Source organism: Salvelinus namaycush, chromosome 30, assembly GCF_016432855.1.
Source record: "Salvelinus namaycush isolate Seneca chromosome 30, SaNama_1.0, whole genome shotgun sequence".
Lineage (NCBI taxonomy): Eukaryota > Metazoa > Chordata > Actinopteri > Salmoniformes > Salmonidae > Salvelinus > Salvelinus namaycush.
In genome coordinates, this window is record NC_052336.1 from 17,373,139 (window position 1) to 17,393,221 (window position 20,083).

General features: G+C 40.6%; 1 protein-coding gene across 4 annotated transcripts in view; it reads left to right on the forward strand.

Annotated features, from left to right (window-relative positions):
* The first annotated feature begins 4,673 nt into the window (after positions 1–4,673).
* The window catches only part of LOC120024892 (transcriptional enhancer factor TEF-1-like), a 62,661-nt gene continuing 47,251 nt past the window's right edge, over positions 4,674–20,083 (forward strand). For all 4 annotated transcript variants that reach the window (XM_038969241.1, XM_038969238.1, XM_038969242.1 and 1 more), the window contains exons 1-2: positions 4,674–4,840; positions 5,262–5,388. The gene's annotated coding sequence lies outside the window, so the exon portion shown is untranslated. The remainder of the gene's footprint in view (positions 4,841–5,261; positions 5,389–20,083) is intronic.

The window sequence follows — 20,083 nt, forward strand, 5'->3', positions numbered from 1 at the left end:
CCTTTTGTATAGATGGTTTGTTACATTTCTTGCTGAAGATTGCTTAAGCCATTTTCCCTGTGTGCAATCAGTTTTTTCCTTTCCATGATTCTTCAAACACATTTCAACAATAGATTGAAAATATTGATTTATGTGTGGTAAGAGTTTTGGGGTTTTCTGTAATTAAATCAGGTCAAGAGATTAGCAGATAGGCAGCAATACATATCATTTTTAGAGACACGTCATTCCTGTTTTTTGCTAAAGAGATGTGCAGCACTAAAGTTATATATATATTTTAGATGGCAGGACATGAAACTCTGCTTTAAAAACATACTTTTGTGTGATACCGTAAAACCCTCTGCCTCATACAATCTGCACTCCCATCTGGTTTTAATCACATTTTAGAAATCGGTTATGCCATAATCTCTCTCTAATGGCCGTGGTTTACTGGCAGATACCTTTTGCTGAATAGACAGTGAAGTTTGTAGATGGAAAGTCCTGCTTGGTTTAGATAGATTCATCTGTTTTACATGCGATGCTGTGAAAGAAAAACACAATTTCAATGAATAATGTTTTGACCAGGATGTAGGTGTCTTATTTAATGATTATCAGTTACCTCTTCAAGAAGTTACCTCTTCAAGAAGTTCCTATCCTTTGTGGGGGGTAATCAAATTCCAAGACAAACCTGTAGCTACCTGTAGCTGTTATTCGTTCTATTCACATTGTGTCAGGTTACTACAAAATTCATGCTTACTGTATAATGGTCTTCCAGTACCTTAGGAGTTGTACTCAAAGAAGAAAATGTTCTCCACATGGTTGCACACCTTCATGTGATGTGATTCAGAAATAGCACATAGTCCTCTATGATGAGACAACCATGAAAGGATCTGCATGGCCACGTTGGATGCATCATGTGATGGGGTCCTTGTTGTTCTCTGTTGTGCAGGATTGGTACAATGACATGCCTCTGAGTACCAGGATGACCATCAAAGGCAGCAGGCATTGATCCGTATCTTCAAACACTGCATTATGGAATTGAATTAAAGAGACATTTAGTGCACAAACATTTAGACATCAAAACCTCAGCTGTTGCCTGGAGACTAGCGAAACCGGCTGTGTGAGAGAGAGAGAGAGAGAGAGAGAGAGAGAGAGAGAGAGAGATGCAGACTGAACTGACATACAGACAGAGGGTAAGAATGCACAAGGACTGAAATTGCCCCTCCTTGTGAGAGGCCCAGGTGTACCCTGTTATCCACTGTCTGTAATTCAGTCTGCCTGCTGAATTCCCTGGTGGAGTATGCAGTAATTCATGTTTGGCCCTTTGTCGCAATTTGGCCTTTTATCAAGGCACTTTTTTGCGGTCAATTACTATTGAATGTTCATTTATATACACAGATAAATATATTTTCCATCTTGAAAAAATGACATCCTCACACTTCATTGTTTTCAATTGTCTTCAATGTATCATTGTTCAATACATCACAATGATTGGTCATGGAAAGTTAATTTGAAGTGGGGGCGGTGTACAGTGTTTTACGTTTTAAGGTCATATGAAGTTAGACCATAGAGAGAAAACATTTTGCAATGATGTGTAAGTCACTGACTGAGCTCCAGCTCTACTATGGCATGTTCATACTGTAGTAGTCGATATACGCAGCTCGCTCAATGTTCCTTAGTATGTTCACAAAGCACTGTTTCTAAGTGACCACAAGATGGCATCTGCTAACACATTTGGTTTGTTTGCGTGATGCACTTGAATGTCGATAGTTCCCAAACAAACTCCAACGCATGTTCAATTTTGGCCAATGTCAACACCAAAATGGCCACACACTATGATATACTGTTTTGTTATAATAATTGAACCTTCAGGTTTTGAGGAATCGTTCTGGTATTTCATTTTCAGAAAAACATTTTACTTTATGCAAGATAAATTGATTTCAAATGAAGTGTAAGTGATCATATTAATAGAATCAACCCAGAGCCACCTTAGATAATACCAATTTCTCTATATAGTTTGATTGAAATGATGTGGGCTTTTTCCACCAGAGAGAGTGGTCCTCAGCTCCTTGCTAACCCCTCTCCTATCTTCTAATAAAGCCAATCAGTGCACCGTCAGAGCAGAAAGCCAGTGACGATCTGCACCTGGCCTTCCAGGGCCGTCTGATTAGGAGAGGTCGGAGGGCAGGGCAGCCCGGTTCACCTCTCTCCCCAATATCTCCCCATCCTCCCCAACCAGCAGCACCCCAGGCCTCCCCTGGAGCAGAGGCTCCAGAAGGATCCAGTTCAAAGCCCTGCCACACCAGACCTTTAGGACCTTATCTGCCCAGGAGTCAGGCAGCAGGCAGCTATCCCTGGATGCTTCTGTAGTGACAAATGGTACTGTAGAGCGCAAATCCATATCTGGGGTAAGACCTATGTAATTAACACTGAATGAGAAACGTGTCATTTAAAAAAGTGTTCTGTTAAAGTTTATATTTTAAACTTGTAAGATGTCATTGTTAAAAACAATGATCTGTGAACAAATACATATTTATTACAAATTAGGGCTAAATAGAATCTACAGGATATTGATGTCCACTGCTCAAATACCAATAGATTTTTGTTGATACAATTACAATTATAATAGGCATATCTGTTTGGTTCCATCAATTGTCCCTGAATTATGGGATTGCACTCCCCACTAAAATCCTTGCTGTGAGGTTTCTGTCCTCCCTTATTCCACCCCCACTCCTATTGCTCTGTGGCCACACCCAGTCATAAAAGAGTTTGAAGGCTGTGTGTGGATAGGGGGGTGGGGACAGAAACCTGCTATGTCTGTTTTGGGGTAAACAGTTCAGCCGTGTTGAGCACTGTCTTCTCCCCTCACCACATGCAGTGATCCTTTGCAAAGATGCACACAGATTCAATGATTAGTCTTGGTATAATTTGCCAGCGGAGAGGCACGAGAATTTCAGATGTTACATTTTCACACGCACACATGGGTTCCCATGCTGTCAGATAACACTTTTATGGCTTCATTATGACATGTAATATCTATTGAAATGTATACTATTAACTCAGCTTAACTTGTTCACCTACACATAGGAAGTAATAAGGAGTAACAACACATTCTACACTGAAATGAGTGTTGGTTCAATATTGTACCTTGTCAAATACATTCCCAACTGGGTACACACACGTACACACACATACACACACACAACACACACATTTTCATATGGCCACATTTCCTGGATGCAATCTGCCAGGAGACTCATGTGCCCGATAAGGCAATGAGAACGGGCTCTGATGTAAGGCTATGAACCATTTTACAGTTTGCCATTATGCTGGGATCCGTCGGTGGGCTTCCTGGATATGCAGGGCTAATATTTAACAAGGAGCTTGTGAAACACTGTCGACAGATGACCCCATGGCTGTGAATGAATCACCGCTGTGACTGTACTCAGGTGTTGGGGTGGTGTCACATGTGCTGTGCTAGCAGATTTTGTTCCTCTAGGGCTTGCTGCATTTGCATAGATAAGACTCCCTTTTGATGGTTAATAGGTTGGTACTGAGGGAACAGACACCACCCTGGAGAAGAGAGAAACTGATAAGATAAGGGGCCCTTGGAAAGCAGACATGCAGCCGGTGGTTAAGAATCACAGCTTAAAGTAGAGCTCCGCTAAGATGATGCAATTGAGACTGCCTGATATAAGGAATATGGAAGTGAACCACAATTTAAATTAAACTGCAAATGAGGATGTTGTTGACTGGCAATCCATGTGTGTGTGATACTATCTATAGTTCAAGAACAAAACCCCACCTCTCTTCATCCTCAACCCCCCCTCTCGCTCGCTCTCTTCCTCTGTCTCTCTTTTCTAAACATGCACAGACAGGTGTTACAAATGTTGATGGATGTCTTCAACAGGCCAGCCATTCCTCTTCATAGATCCCTCTTTATAAGAATTGGTGTCAAAACATTGCCTCCTAATGGATGGCTTGCACAGACACGATCAGACATATAGCCCAAACAAGGTTTGCTGTAAGCAAACCTGCTCTATGGTCTTTGACATGTCTTATGATTGTCTGCTCTCCCATATTACCAGGTTGTACTTCATAAGTACCGCTGATTGTGTGGTGGCACTGGCATGGTTCTCTCCACAGGCTCACAAGGTCTAGCCAACAGTTCTATCCTGTTTGTGTCTCAGATGATACTGTATTGAATATATAGTTCTGAATATATAAGGCCTACTGATGTTACATTTACAACACATGCAGCTACCGAAGTATGAGAGGCGGGTGACAGATGTTCAACCTGATAAATGTTTCTAAATGTGCTCCATTTCATGTCCCAGCTGTGGAAGTGTCAAATAAAAATGCCAGTGTTGTATTCACATCTGATATTTATCAAGCAACAACATTTCAAATGACTGATATGGTTGGGATGAAGATATCATACTTGTACTTTTATTCAGCTTTGTTGAGGTAGATGATTACAATAGAATGAACTAACTCCACAAAGAAATTCCCTCTTCTTTCTCCCACCAATTTGAATTCGACGTGTCCTGTGAGATCATTCTGCTTGTTTTTTTTCCCGCCTTGTCCCTCCTATCTACCATAATCTAGGGCTGTTCGGTTCGGGATGACGCCACCTTTGCTCCGCCCCAATGCAAACTCGCTCTTCGCGTTCATTTCATTCCTGTTCTCATTCCGAGCATTCTTCGCATCTCTGTCCGTGCGCTGTCGATTCACGTACACATATCCGGCTGGCCCAGAAACACAACAATAACTTTACACAGTTTACAAAAAATATAATATCCCACAATAGACAAACAAAGGGGGACGAATTGTATTACAAATAACAATAACGGAGGTGTTTGAGGTAAGTTTCAATGTAGTTAATGATATGCAAAATGGTTGCAGACTAACACTGTTATGATGAAGTTGCGCTTTTCATTAGAAATAAGAAGTAATGTATGGTATTAGAATGAGTGGGCATATTTTTATATTACAATAAAAGTGTGTGTCGGTGGAATTTTAGGTTGCCGTTTCTTGTCGCTGTTGCAACAGGGTGCTTTCACTTTGTCCACTCAGTGTTGTATTCGACTGACACGAATATCTTTGACATTTTTCACATTTTTGTAAAGAAGCCCGACCATACGCCCTATTATATCACAGTAAGTCCAGTGCATGAACCTCAAACTCCTAACAGGATTCCGGATACGATTGGACGTACATTATTTTATGAATGACAATTTTGGACAAGATGACGGATCTAAATGTTGCTGTTTTCTTCTCCTTAGTTGGCTCAGCCGGGAGTTGGAGATTTCAGTGGAACATTTTCGGAGCAGTGCAAAAACATTCTGCTGAAAGACTTGTTGCTCCAACACCTTTGGTCGTGTATTTTATCCATCGTCCCTTGAAGTCACTGTAAGTATATTTTTTGTTATTTTATCAGGTTTAGGCTACAAAAATTCCATCAAATTCTTCGCATTCCATTTTCCATATGAGATCCATCAATGTTGCCGAATTTATTAAATGTGTCTTTTAAGATAATAACTTTTGATCATCTTTGACAGTAGACTATTATGGCCTACATTTAAACACATATTAGCCTACATTTAAACACACATTGCCCATGTGCCCTCACAGTGTAGGATAGTGGGCCGGGCAACATACTTTTAGAGAATATAATTGATAAAGCACAATCTGTTGCATTTACAAATTAATCTGAAAATGTTATTACATAATTTTGGTGTTCTAGACATAGTGGATGAAAACATTTGATATCTGTTTGGATTCAAAGCTAGGTTTTTCTTGGCTTTCGGACACTGTTGAAACGTTGCAAAAAAGAAAAAGAAAAAAGACAATTGCTACCCAGTTCTTATTTGCAACTCTATTTGTCTGTTTAGTTTTTAAACAATTGATAATTCAATATAGATTTGAACTATTTCAAAAATAAATTCTTACAAGTAGGTTATTGTGGGCTCTGAGCTATGTTTATGTCTGCTTCATCGCTCTGTTCGATCCTTGTTTTCCATATCCGCCTTTTTTCGGCATACATTGTTTCCTGCTTAGCTAAAATCTGAGTAAGTCACAGGGACTGGGGTTGCATTATATAGCCAAGACCACTTCTATGTGTTACAAAGTTTCATCGCGTCCGAAGAAACCGTGTGATCCGATGCCTATTAAATACAGGTCAATAACGTTAGTCTGTTAATCTCAGGAAAGTCTTGATCAAGGTTAAGGAAGATTATGGAGCTTTCTATTCCTTTAGAATTTCGTAATATACATTAATTACCTATAGGTTACACAGATGCTCAGCTGTTGCTATTTTAAGGATGAATTTGTTGCAGGAAACTTTGCATTGCCTTTTATTGTAGGCTATGTGGATGTAGTGGTTTGCGCTGATGCTATTGCAGACCTTTGAAACATGAATATGAATAGGTTATGTAGCCTGACTGCCCTCACTTAAACCAAATTCTAATCGTCATCAAGGTCACAACATCAGATACAATTCCAATATAGGTTGTCTGATATTTAAGCAAATATATTTTATAGAGTAGACCTATGTAATTATTGTGTAATTCACTTATAGTGTTGTTTATAGTATCTCAAAGAATGTAAACCTTTCAATTATAACTGTATATGCTTGTTGGTGAATATAGAAGGTGAAATGTCTTGGTTATTTTGATGCATGGTGATATACACTTCCTTCGTAACTAAATAAACCTAACTGCATGAGGGTATTCTTTGGCTGTGCAAGTTCTCTGCTATGGAGTGGAATTCAGCTCTTAATACAAGTTAGGGTTAACCCTAACCCTATTGTGTGATTGGGGAAAAACTTATTTCTTGCAGTTAATAATCATCTTATATTTCAGTTTGTCTCCCTTGAAAATAGGGGCCAGCAAGATACAATGTGTTATTTGTTGATTCCTCTAACTATGCTATTATAATTTACTACATTAAATAGGTTGACTTCTATCAGACTTAACGCCTGATATGTCATGATGTTGAGAAGTAAAGCTGCTTGCTGTAGGTGGGAAATCAGGACCAGCAATAGATGCTTTGTTTTCTGCTTATGCAACAAGTATACCTGTTGGACATTAGCCTGCATGGCATTTTCAAGTGCAAGAATTGTGTATTGTCTTTGCTTGACTCCATGTGTTTTTGCTTTTGAAATTGGGCTTATGAATTCCCATTTTACCAGATGATATCAGTTGAACCCCAAGTGTGTGTGAAGTTAAGAATTATTATAATTATTTGGAATTTCTCTTTTTCAAAAGTAATACCATCTAAATTTATGTTGAACCCCAATCACATAAACATATAAGATTAATAAAAAAATAAGTCAATGTACATTATGGCAATATGCTACAGAGGCATTCAATAATGTATATCAGATGTATTGCAGGTATTTTGAACTTGGCATTTAACACAGATAGACTGTAGCCTACTAAGCCCTTCCTCCCCCATTTCTGAACATAAGTTTCGCAGAGTTTTTTGTTATAACATTCATTTAGCCCCATTGACTCATCGGACAGGTACAGTTGAAGTCTGAAGTTTACATACACCCTAGCCAAATACAGTTAAACTCAGTTTTTCACAATTCCTGACATTTAATCCTAATAAAAATTCCATGTCTTAGGTCAGTTAGGATCACCACTTTATTTTAAGAATGTGAAATGTCAGAATAATAGTAGAGAGAATGATTTATTTCAGCTTTTATTTTTTTCATCACATTCCCAGTGGGTCAGAAGTTTACATACTGTACATTGAATTAGTATTTGGTAGCATTGCCTTTAAATTGTTTAACTTGGGTCAAACGTTTTGGGTAGCCTTCCAATAGCTTCCCACAATAAGTTGGGTGAATTTTGGCCCATTCCTCCTGACAGAGTTGGTGTAACTGAGTCAGGTTTGTAGGCCTCCTTGCTCGCACACGCTTTTTCAGTTCTGCCCACAAATTTTCTATGGGATTGAGGTCAGGGCTTTGTGATGGCCACTCCAATACCTTGACTTTGTTGTCCTTAAGCCATTTTTCCTCATCTTTGGAAGTATGCTTGGGGTCATTGTCCATTTGGAAGACCCATTTGCAACCAAGCTTTAACTTCCTGACTGATGTCTTGAGATGTTGCTTCAATATATCCACATAATTTTCCTGCCTCATGATGCCATCTATTTTGTTAAGTGCACCAGTCCCTCTTGCAGCAAAGCACCCCCACAACATGATGCTGCCACCCCCATGTTTCACGGTTGGGATGGTGTTCTTCGGCTTGCAAGCCTCCCCCTTTTTCCTCCAAACACAACGATGGTCATTATGGCCAAACAGTTCCATTTTTGTTTCATCAGACCAGAGGACATTTCTCCAAAAAGTACGATCTTTGTCCCCATGTGCAGTTGCAAACCGTAGTCTGGCTTTTTTTATGGCGGTTTTGGAGCAGTGGCTTCTTCCTTGTTGAGTTTACATACACTTAGGTTGGAGTCATTAAAACTCATTTTTAAACCACTCCACAAATTTCTTGTTAACAAACTGAAGGTACCACGTTCATCTGTAAGAAACAATGGTACGCAAGTATAAACACCATGGGACCACGCAGCCGTCATACCACTCAGGAAGGAGACTCGTTCTGTCTCCAAGAGATGAATGTACTTTGGTGCGAAAAGTGCAAATCAAACCCAGAACAACAGCAAAGCCCCTTGTGTAGATGCTGGAGGAAACAGGTACAAAATTATCTATATCCACAGTAAAACGAGTCCTATATCGGCATAACCTGAAAGGCCGCTCAGCAAGGCAGAAGCCACTGATCCAAAACCGCCATAAAATAGCCAGACTACGGTTTGCAACTGCACATGGGGACAAAGATCGTACTTTTTGGAGAAATGTCCTCTGGGCTGATGAAACAAAAATGGAACTGTTTGGCCATAATGACCATCGTTATGTTTGGAGGAAAAAGGGGGAGGCTTGCAAGCCGAAGAACACCATCCCAACCGTGAAGCACGGGGGTGGCAGCATCATGTTGTGGGGGTGCTTTGCTGCAGGAGGGACTGGTGCACTTCACAAAATAGATTGCATCATGAGGCTGGAAAATTATGTGGATATATTGAAGCAACATCTCAAGACATCAGTCAGGAAGTTAAAGCTTGGTCGCAAATGGGTCTTCCAAATGGACAATGACCCCAAGCATACTTCCAAAGTTGTGGAAAAATGGCTTAAGGACAACAAAGTCAAGGTATTGGAGTGGCCATCACAAAGCCCTGACCTCAATCCCATAGAACATTTGTGGGCAGAACTGAAAAAGCGTGTGCGAGTTAGGAGGCCTACAGTTACACCAACTCTGTAAGGAGGAATGGGCCAAAATTCACCCAACTTATTGTGGGAAGCTTTTGGAAGGCCAAAAGCCCAAGTTAAACAATTTTTTGCAAAGCTACCAAATACTAATTAAGTGTATGTAAACTTCTGATCCACTGGGAATGTGATGAAAAAAATAAAAGCTGAAATAAATCATTCTCTCTACTATTATTCTGACATTTCACATTCTTAAAATAAAGTGGTGATCCTAACTGACCTAAGACAGGGAATTTTTACTAGGATTAAATGACAGGAATTGTGAAAAACTTAATTTAAATGTGTTTGGCTAAGTTGTATGTAAACTTCCGACTTCAACTGTAAGTTATATTCTTCAAGAATCCATGGGTATACAGTGCCTTCGGAAAGTATTCCGACCCCTTGACTTTTTCCACATTTTGTTAGGTTACAGCCTTATTCTAAAATTAATTAAATATATGTTTTTTTCTCAGCAATCTACACACAATGCCCCATAATGACAAAGTATTCAGACCCTTTGCTATGAGACTCGAAATTGAGCTGCGATGCATCCTCTTTCCATTGATCATCCTTGAGATGTTTCTACAACTTGATTTGAGTCCACCTGTGGAAAATTCAATTGATTGAACATGATTTGGAAAAGCACACACCTGTGTATATAAGGTCCCACAGTTGACAGTGTATGTCAGATCAAAAACCAAGGGTACCAAAACATTTCTGCTGTAATGAAGGTCCCCAAGAACACAGTGGCCTCCATCATTCTTAAATGGAACACGTTTGTGACAACCAAGACTCTTCCTAGAGCTGACCGCCTGGCCAAACTTAGCAATTGGGGTAGAAGGGTCTTGGTCAGGGAGGTAACAAAGAAACCGTTGGTCACTCTGACAGAGCTCTAGAGTTCCTCAGTGGAGATGGGAGAACCTTCCAGAAGGACAACCATCTCTGCAGCACTCCACCGATCAGGCCTTTATGGTAGTGTGACCAGGCGGAAGCCACTCCTCAGTAAAAGGCACGTGACAGCCTTCTTGGAGTTTGCCAAAAGACACCTAAAGACTCTCAGACCATGAGAAACAAGATGTTTTAGTCTGATGAAACCAAAATTGAACTCTTTGGCCTGAATGCCAAACGTCACGTCTGGAGGAAACCTGACATCATCCCTACGGTGAAGCATGGTGGTGGCAGCATAGTACTGTGGGGATGTTTATCAGCGGCATGGACTGGGAGACTAGTCAGGATCGAGGCAAAGATGAACGGAGCCAAGTACAGAGAGATCCTTGATGAAAACCTGCTCCAGAGCGCTCAGGACCTCAGACCGGGTCGAAGGTTAACCTACAAACAGGACAATGACCCTAAGCACACAGCCAAGACAATGCAGGAGTGGCTTCATTTGCACACACTGTATACAGATTTTCTATTGTGTTATTGACTTTACGTTTGTTTATCCCATGTGTAACTCTGTGTTGTAGTTTTTTTGTCGCACTGCTTTGCTTTATCTTGACCAGGTCGCAGTTGTAAATGAGAACTTGTTCTCAGTTGGCCTACCTGGTTAAATAAAGGTGAAATACATTAAAATATATATATATATTCTCTGAATGTCCTTGAGTGGCCCAGACAGAGCTCGGACATGAACCTGATCGAACATCTCTGGAGAGATCTGAAAATAGCTGTGCAGCAATGCTCCCTGTCCAACCTGACAGAGCTTGAGAGGATCTGCAGAGAATGGGAGAAACTCCCCAAATACAGGTATGCCAAGCTTGTTGCGTCATACCCAAGAAGACTCGAGGCTGTAATCGCTGCCAAAGGTGCTTCAACAAAGTACAGAGTAAATGGTCTGAATACTTATGTAAATTTGATATTTCAGTTTTTTTGTTTCAATAAATTTGCAAAAAATTATAAAAACCTGTTTTTGCTTTGTCATTATGGGGTATTGTGTGAAGATTGATGAGGGGAAAAACAATTTAATACATTTTAGAATAAGGCTGTAATGTAACAAAATGTGGAAAAAGTCAAGAGGTCTGAATACTATTCGAATGTACGGTATATCATTAATTTATCATTTAAAAAATGGATGTAGCAACTAAGGATTCTAACTTTAAAACATGCTCAAAGATGTGAGTTTTTGAACCTCAACATGCAGTAGTTGTACGCAGACCACCTCTCTCTGAATACACATGCCTTTTTATAGATCCCACCGCTGTAATGTTTTGGCTAAGAATGTGGAAGACTCAGGGCCGGGAAAAGAAGAATATAGTCTTTCACTTGTGAAATGTGGAGAGAGTATGTGCATTGCTGAGGCATTGAGTGGATTGGATTACTTCTGGGAGCAGAGAGACCCATTGTCTTTCCTGTTGTCAAGACTGAGTGTGTGCGAGGCTGTTGAGCTGCTGAGTGCAAACAAGCCCGTTCTCATTGACATCTGCTTGGGTCATTTTCTGCACCTGTATGAAAAAATGCAAATATCAACATTTGCTCTAGCTTGTACTGCTCTGAGATTTCATGCCAACGACCATTAGTCAACTTGTGGTTCTACGTCCTGGCCAGGCCATTGTTATGTCAAAAACAGGCTGTACTGGCTTTGGCACCATATGGCTCTTGTATGCTTCCGATAAGCTATCTGTTCCCTTGCTTTATCAATATCATTTAATATGCTTCATATTTTATTCACCAGCTGTTGTAGGATAGTGTGTGTGTGTGTTATTGTAAGTGAGCGCGTGTATGTGTATTTGTGCACATACGTGATTTCGTCTTACCATGAAATTCCTGGCCTAGAATTCTACTTCAAGGTTTACTAAGCATAAATGTTGAAGCGATCAACAAATACATTCATAGTATTGTAAACAAGTTCACCTAGTCAAGGCATCAGTAGGTGTGACTGAACCACACGTGGGCATCACCACATCATTTACAATCAGCAAGCTGGTTTTTCCCTCTGTGGTCATGGGTCTTTGTGAAGATGTAAACTGTAGTGGGATACAGCCCAAAGCAAACAGGCACGTCCTGTCGTTTTAATATTCTACTAAGTCGTAATTTCCTATTAAAATCCATCTGCGGTCAAAACGAATTAAGAGTTATCATAGGAGAAAAGAATGCCATGGAAACCGTTGGATGTTTGAGTGTGTTGGTTTTGTGCAGGGGGATTGTACTTGGGCTGGTGCCACATATCAAGTTTTCCTTCACAATGCCATTTTATATATTTATTTAGTAGTATAGGTTGGCATGGAAGACATTTATTTTCTTCAGAAAATCTATTCTTGTTCGATCCTCTTACATTTGTTGCATTCTTTAAGAAATGGAAACAGCTGTTAGGAATAAATGCCTAAACAAATCAAAAGCAAAATATTTTATATTCCTGTATGATAACAGTCTGAGAAATGCCTTGTGGGAATCTGAATGGCACAAAGCATTCCTTTATCTAATCAAGGGAAGAATTGATGAAATGAAAGGATGCTGCTTTTGTTAAAGCTACACAAAACAAGAGGAGTAGGGCGAGTAAAAGAGATGTGATCTGTAATTGAATCTGGACAGAGGGTCGTTAATTGTGTAATTACATCCAGACATTTAGCAGGGGAGGGACTCATCGTCACATCATTGTGTCTGTGATCGGATAGCATGCTTCGCTAAAACACACTACCGTACTGCTGGGTTCCAGTCACTCTGTACCCTGATGTAAATTCTGTTCTAGAAAGAGAATTTTGCAGTATGGTCTGCTGCTCAACAGTTTCAGTAAGGCCTCAGAGAGGCCGATGTAGAGTGCCACCAAAAAGGGAAAGCTGGCTCAAAGCCACTGACGTCATCTAAGTAAATCTGCTTCAGGACTGCAGTCATAAAATGACTGCCAGCTAGAGTGCACTTTGGCCTTGTCAACCACCTTTGCAAGTGTAATTCACTTTTTCTCCATATGTATAATTATGGCAAACAGCTTTTGTATTCATTTGTTTGTCCCGCTTTGTCTGTTGGTATATTGACCGTTACCTCATCATATGTTAATTTTCAAAAGGACCAAAGCACTTTCTCTCTAGATAAGTCAAAGAGTCAATGAAACCTTATAAAACAAAGTTGTAGAGCATTACACTGCCATACTGTTGCAGGAAATCTGGGGAAAATAAGAAGGAAAGAGAAACATAAAATGTAAGAGCTTTCCTCATCTTTAGAAGTCATACAGTAAAGAAACCACTGTTTCAGCACTTTACAATTATAGTCTCATAATTCGTACCATATGTCAGCCTCAGTCAGTTTCTCAGGAAAGCAAATAATGTTGATACAAATTCTGTCTTAATCACGTCTTATTAAACTGTAGTGATTTGGAAGTTATTGGGAAATTATTATAAGTACCTTCCCTACTTTCACATTCTCCTAACTCTTCTTTTTTGCATGGGAAAAAGTCATTTAAACGAGCTACCACATGACCAGACACACATGAGAAGCAATATCTAATCCATGAATCATTAGATGAGTCAGTTCCTGAAACCACTATAAACCTTCAAGCTGTTGGCCACAGTCGAAATCAGGAAATCCAGGCTTCAATAACTTCCTTTCCCAGTGCAGGCTATGCTAGTGGTTTAGTGCCCACTAGCAATAGGAAGATGTACGCCTGTGGAACAAAGGCCCTCAGTCACTTCATTTACTGAAACTGTTTATAATTTGTGGTCTGTATTAAAATGTGGGCTGTCCAGGCTCTCTGGCACCGTATTCCCCAGTCCTCTCTTGTAATAAATCCCTACAAGGCCTTTCATTAATGGCTGCTGTATTGTTATCATGGCCGACAGAGATCAGGCAGGCTCGCTCTGCCCTGAAGCTGTCCTGGATTCAGCCGAGGCACAGATAGACTTTGGGTGAGCTCCCAACATTAGTATGCACCCTGTGCCCAGTGAAAGAGTTTGAACTCTAGCCCGAAGCACAGCATTCATAAGTTTCTTTACGGCTTAGATCTATGTGTATGTAAATACTTCTGTAAGCATGTTTGGCTGGGAAAGCTGGGATACATTGGCCTAATATGATTGCACCTCATAAACAGTTTAATTGCTCTGTCTGAGGACCACACATATTGCTTTGATCCATTTTTGCGTTGATGCTGGATGTGGCTATGGACTACAGCATGTTGAGACATTCCTTGCATTTATTGAAAATGTTGTCTCAAAATGTTCTGACAAAGTTGTGTTTTGGTGTCGTTTTGCCCTGACAAATAAATTATATTACAAGGTAAGCACTTCAATAGAGTTCCCCGCCTTACATTTTGGGCTTCAAATACGGTAATGATCATTGTCAATGTGTATACTGCTTGCTTAATTGGAAAAGCTCTTGAAATGAATTAAAGCTTTGTGCTGAAGTTGGATGAAAAATTCAGTTGAGTAAATCAGAGTTTGAGAAAACCTTGAGTGAGGTTTGAGCTTTTGTTTGACACTGGCACTGGCAGATTTATATGGTATTTGTTTCATACAGTGACTCAATATGTACTTAACTAAGTCGGGTCAACATGGAATTTTCTCCATCAAATTACCTTGGAGCTTCATGGGAACGATGTGTCACATCTGGCCAAGCTTTCCTTTAAGTACCAATAAACTGGACAGCGTCCACCACACAATGAACAGCAAACAAAATATTTTCTAGAAAATTCAATTTTACCTTTCTACCGGTAGCACCTTGGTAGTAGGGGCTGGTTTATGGCAGATGGAGGCCCAAACAGACATCCTTCCTGAGATGGAGGCATCTGTGATGGTGAGTGTGGTGTGGAGGAGCTGGATGCAGATGGTGGTCTTCATGCTCATCACTGATTAGTTTTTTCATGCCTATCCACAGTGTCCTGACTGAGCCCGCTCCCAGCCTGAAGCCTCCAGACTGCTCTGCTCTCATAACTGTCAGGGGATCCTTTATCTGCCGGACGTTTATTTACAGCTTTAATTTCCTGCGCTTTATGCGCTCCCCCTTCTCTCCTCACTAGTGTGACGCGACCATGTGCAGACGTTGGAATGCCCTGCATATTTTTGACAAACAGAAGTTTATTGCGTCGAATGCATTGATTTCCAACATTGTTGCGGTTGGATAGCATGTTTTTATGTCATGGATTTGTAGTTCATAATTTCTGATGTGAAGAATATATCATGGGCACATTTTTTAGCAGATCATTTGCTAATTTTCTGAATAGACATCTACAGTAAAAGACTGATGGAAACTGGTCCCCTGCACTCCCACTGTATCTGATGTGATGCCCAGGTCTAGAAGGTGCTACTTGATTCTGATACGTCGTGAGGCAGGTGGGGACTGGGAGAGCTTCTTTGACAGTGCCTGTAAATCAATCCCATTCTCTACCGAGTAGAGATTGATCCCCGAGCGGGCGGCCCGCTGGTCGGGCGCTGGGCGGCGGGCTCCAGGCCTCACATTTGAGTGGGATATTATCAGACAGATTCACTGCACCCAAGCCTGCTGGTTTAAAGAGGCATGAAATAAACGCTTGGCCGTTGCCAATAACAGAGGGAGCATTACCGAGCTACTCTACTGAACCGTTTGCTCTCTGCATTGGGAGATTGGTATTGAAAACCTTGTTCATTCATTTATCAGCACTCCATACCCAGTAGATTTATTCATGAAACCTGGAGAAAAATCCAATACTACGTAGATCAATCGGTTTGTCCCTGTGTACGGCAAGACATTCTTGTGTTCCCCTGCACACCTTGTCATTTTCCTCTCCTTAAAGAGGCTCCAGCAGAACAAATATCGTGCCTGTTTCAGAAAGAATAGATGTCCAACAGAAGAAGCCTCTTATTTCTATGTTGCTGGGTGTGTTCATCTAAGAAATGTAAAGACAAGCTTTCTGAATGTTTGAATTGTATCATTTCATAAATGTTCTATTACTTTATATCTCAAGGTCCATACCGTACAGAAAGGGTTTCTGCTCGTCATTCTTGATACATGCCATTCCAGTTACAATGAACATGTTTTGATGAAGCAAACTGTAAATGGAATCTCAGTAATGTCCCATCATGGTAATATGCATAATTGTATACGTTTTGTTCCAAACATGAGGGCTTTGGCATACATTCAACATTACTGAAATAATTAGCCGAAGCCCATGGTACGCCTTTAAAACTCACAGCGACCATTTAGTTTTGTAATCACATGGTAATTATAGTTCTCCACAGTGCAGGCTTAACTACTAGGGGTCATTATGGGGTGCGCAAAAGCTATTCACAGGATCATTATTGCACCCTCTGAGATAACAGCACAAAAGGACTCCACATGGAAAATTACATTTGAGACCTCTCATCTGCTATTTCATTACCCAGGTCTGTATGATCGGTGAAATGGGTTCTTTTAATTTAAGGAGCTGGATTCCAACTTAGCGTGAACGAGTGTGGTTTATGTAATCTGCCGATAAGTGTCATCTCCCATAATGCCATGTCACAACTATGGCCCAACCCTTGCCAATGCATTCGCTTGTTGCCCGCTTTCGTCCTTATCTCGCTAATAAGACCATTTCCATGGTTCCGACCTTGGTGTGATAGGAGTATGCAATTATCTGTTAAGGCCCCAAGTGTTTCTACAGGTGACATTCCTACCTCTCTCTGGCCGGGATAATTAGTGTTCAGATTCTCAGACACTAGGAGACCAGCTCAATAGGAAGCCTCACAGTCCCCATGGACCTCTCACATCTCAGGACAGTAATGGCTCAAGAGTACCTCTGTGGAGATGGGAGAACCTTCAACCATCTGATTGATGCCACATGGTGTTGAAGACCTGGCATCTGAGGACAGAGATGGAGAGATGGAATCTGGGCATATTTAGTTTTGAGCATGAATTCTGTGGTGCAGTCACTCAATCCATGTTTCAGAAGTATTTAACACGAAAATAATGTATTTACTAATTCCTAACATCTTTTAGTTCTCTATTTATCACATTATTACCTTCGAAATCAAATCAAATTTGAATGGTCACATGCGCCAAATACAACAGGTGTAGTAGACTTTACAGTGAAAAGCTTACTTACGAGCCCATTCCCAACAATGCAGAGTTAAAAAGTAAAAGAACCTTCTAACAGCATCAGTAATGGCTGTTCTAACTTGTGGGCCTGGTGGCTACTGGAGGTTTTGTGATAAACAAGGTGTAACATGGTGTCCTGGGGATATGTGGAGTCTATGATCTCCAGTAACAGGAATAAACAAGGAGATGGGTCTGTTACATGACAGCCTGTGTGATGAGGTGATAACGATTCCCACTACCACAGAGTCTTCTGCAGGAATAAAAGAACCCGGACCCACTCTTCAAGGAGTGAGCAGACACAACAAAATATGCACACTCTCACACAGATGTGTGCCATATAAATGTGAAGGGTCGGTGGAGGTTGAAAAGGGGTTATTTTTAGGTTAGCTTAATTGAATAGACATTTTATGATTGTAGTTTGGAGAAATCCTTTAGAATTGATGCAAGAACCTTAATCATATTCCTTGGCAATAACCTTATTCACAAGAAGCTTGTTTTAAAACATATGGGTTGGAATGTACTCAACATAGTTGTATCGTAAATGAAATGTCAAACCAAGCCATATAGGGTTTGGCTTGGGAGTTTACTAGGGTTACAAAGACATTGGAATCAGAGTGTATAAAATATTAGGAACACCTGCTTTTTCCATGCCATAAACTGACCAGGTGAATCCAGGTGAAAGCTATGATCCCTTATTGATGTCACTTGTTAAATCCACTTCAATCAGTGTATATGAAGGTGAGGAGACAGGTTAAAACATGATTTTAAAGTCTTGAGACAATTGAGACATGGATTGTGTATGTGTGCAAATCAGAGGGTGATTGGGTAGACAAAATATTTAAGTTCCTTTGTACATGGTATGGTAGTAGGTGCGAGGCGCACCGGTTTGTGTCAAGAACTGCAACGCTGCTGGGTTTTTCACGCTCAACAGTTTCCCGTGTGTATCAAGAATGGTCCACCACCCAAAGGATATCCAATCAACTTCACACAACTGTGGGAAGCATTGGAGTCAGCATCCCCTGACAACTCAATATTAGGAAGGTGTTCCTAATGTTTTGTATACTCAGTGTAGATGTTTATTATCTGTCCAAAAGTAATATTGTTGTAGTTGTATTGTCATTCCTAAGGAAAAGCAGGACACATGAAAACTTTCAATTATGCGAAGAATGTCTCCCTCTTCTGAATGTTGTACATTTGACAATCTCAAACTTTGTTCTGTAGTGGTTTCCTTTGTTTAGGGAAATCTCTTTCCTCCATCTTTTCCAATGACCTTGAGAGAGCGTGACACGTAAAAAGTGAAATTCTATGATTGTCAACATCTTTTGAATTGTCCATCCTATATTACTAGTGCAGTGAGCCGAGTCTTTGTATCTTTGGATAGCGCTATCGCCTTTGGAGTTCCAGTAAGCGGGTTTTTGGCAAGCACCCAGATTAGACAGTTCACTTCTCTAGGGACTAAACATATCAGTCATGATATAGTTTGTGTCATGTTTTATTACAGAATAGGGTTTACAAAACCCGGTATTTCCCATCAAAACCGGAAGTGACATTCAAAAGCATTATAAAGCATGTCTGGATTTGATTGGAGCTTTGATCAGCATGAAAATTCAAACCCGATACTACCTGAGCCTGATGAGACATATATTAAATACATTTTATGAGCCCTACATTAACGACATTTAATGAGCCCAAGCCCTAAAAAGCCCAAATGTCGTTATCCAAACACACAGTGCTTTCGGAAAGTATTCAGACTCCTTGACTTTTTCCACATTTTGTTACATTAGTCTTATTCTAAAATGGATTAAAAAAAATATCCTCATCAATCTACACACAATACCCAATAATGACAAAGCAAAAACAGGTTTTTTGAAATGTTTGCACATTTATTACAAATAAAAAACAGAAATGCCTTATTTACTTAAGTATTCAGACTCTTTGCTATGAGACTCGAAATCGAGCTTTGGTGCATCCTGTTTCAATTGATCATTCTTGAGATGTTTCTACAACTTGATTATAGTCCACCTGTGGTAAATTCAATTGATTGGACATGATTTGGAAAGGCACACACCTGTCTATATAAGGTCCCACATTTGACAGTGGATGTCAGAGCAAAAACCAAGCCATGAGATCAAAGGAATTGTCCGTAGAGCGCCAAGACAGGAATGTATAGAGGCACAGGTCTGTGGAAGGGTACCAAAACATTTCTGCAGCATTGAAGGTCCCCAAGAACACAGTGGCCTCCATCATTCTTAAATGGAAGACGTTTGGAACCACCAAGACTCTTCCTAGAGCTGGCAGCTCACCCAAACTGAGCAATCGGGGGAGAAGGGTCTTGTTCAGGGAGGTGACCAAGAACCCGATGGTCACTCTGACAGAGCTCTAGAGTACCTCTTTGGAGATGGGAGAACCTTCCAGAATCTCTGCAGCAGTGCACCAATCAGGCCTTTATGGTAGAGTGGCCAGACGGAAGCCACTCCTCAGTAAAAAGGCACATGACAGCCCACTTGGAGTTTGCCAAAAAGCACCTAAAGACTTTCATACCATGAGAAACAAGATTCTCTGGTCTGATGAAACCAAGATTGAACTCCTTTGGTCTGAATGCCAAACATCACGTCTGGTGGAAACCTGGCACGGTCCCTACGGTGAAGCATGCTGGTGGCAGAATCATGCTGTGGGGATGTTTTTCAGCGGCAGGGACTGGGAGACTAGTTAGGATCGAGGCAAAGATGAACGGAGCTAAATACAGAGAGCTCTTTGATGAAAACCTTCTCCAGAGCTCTCAGGACCTCAGACTGAGGCGAAGGTTCACATTCCAACAGGACAACG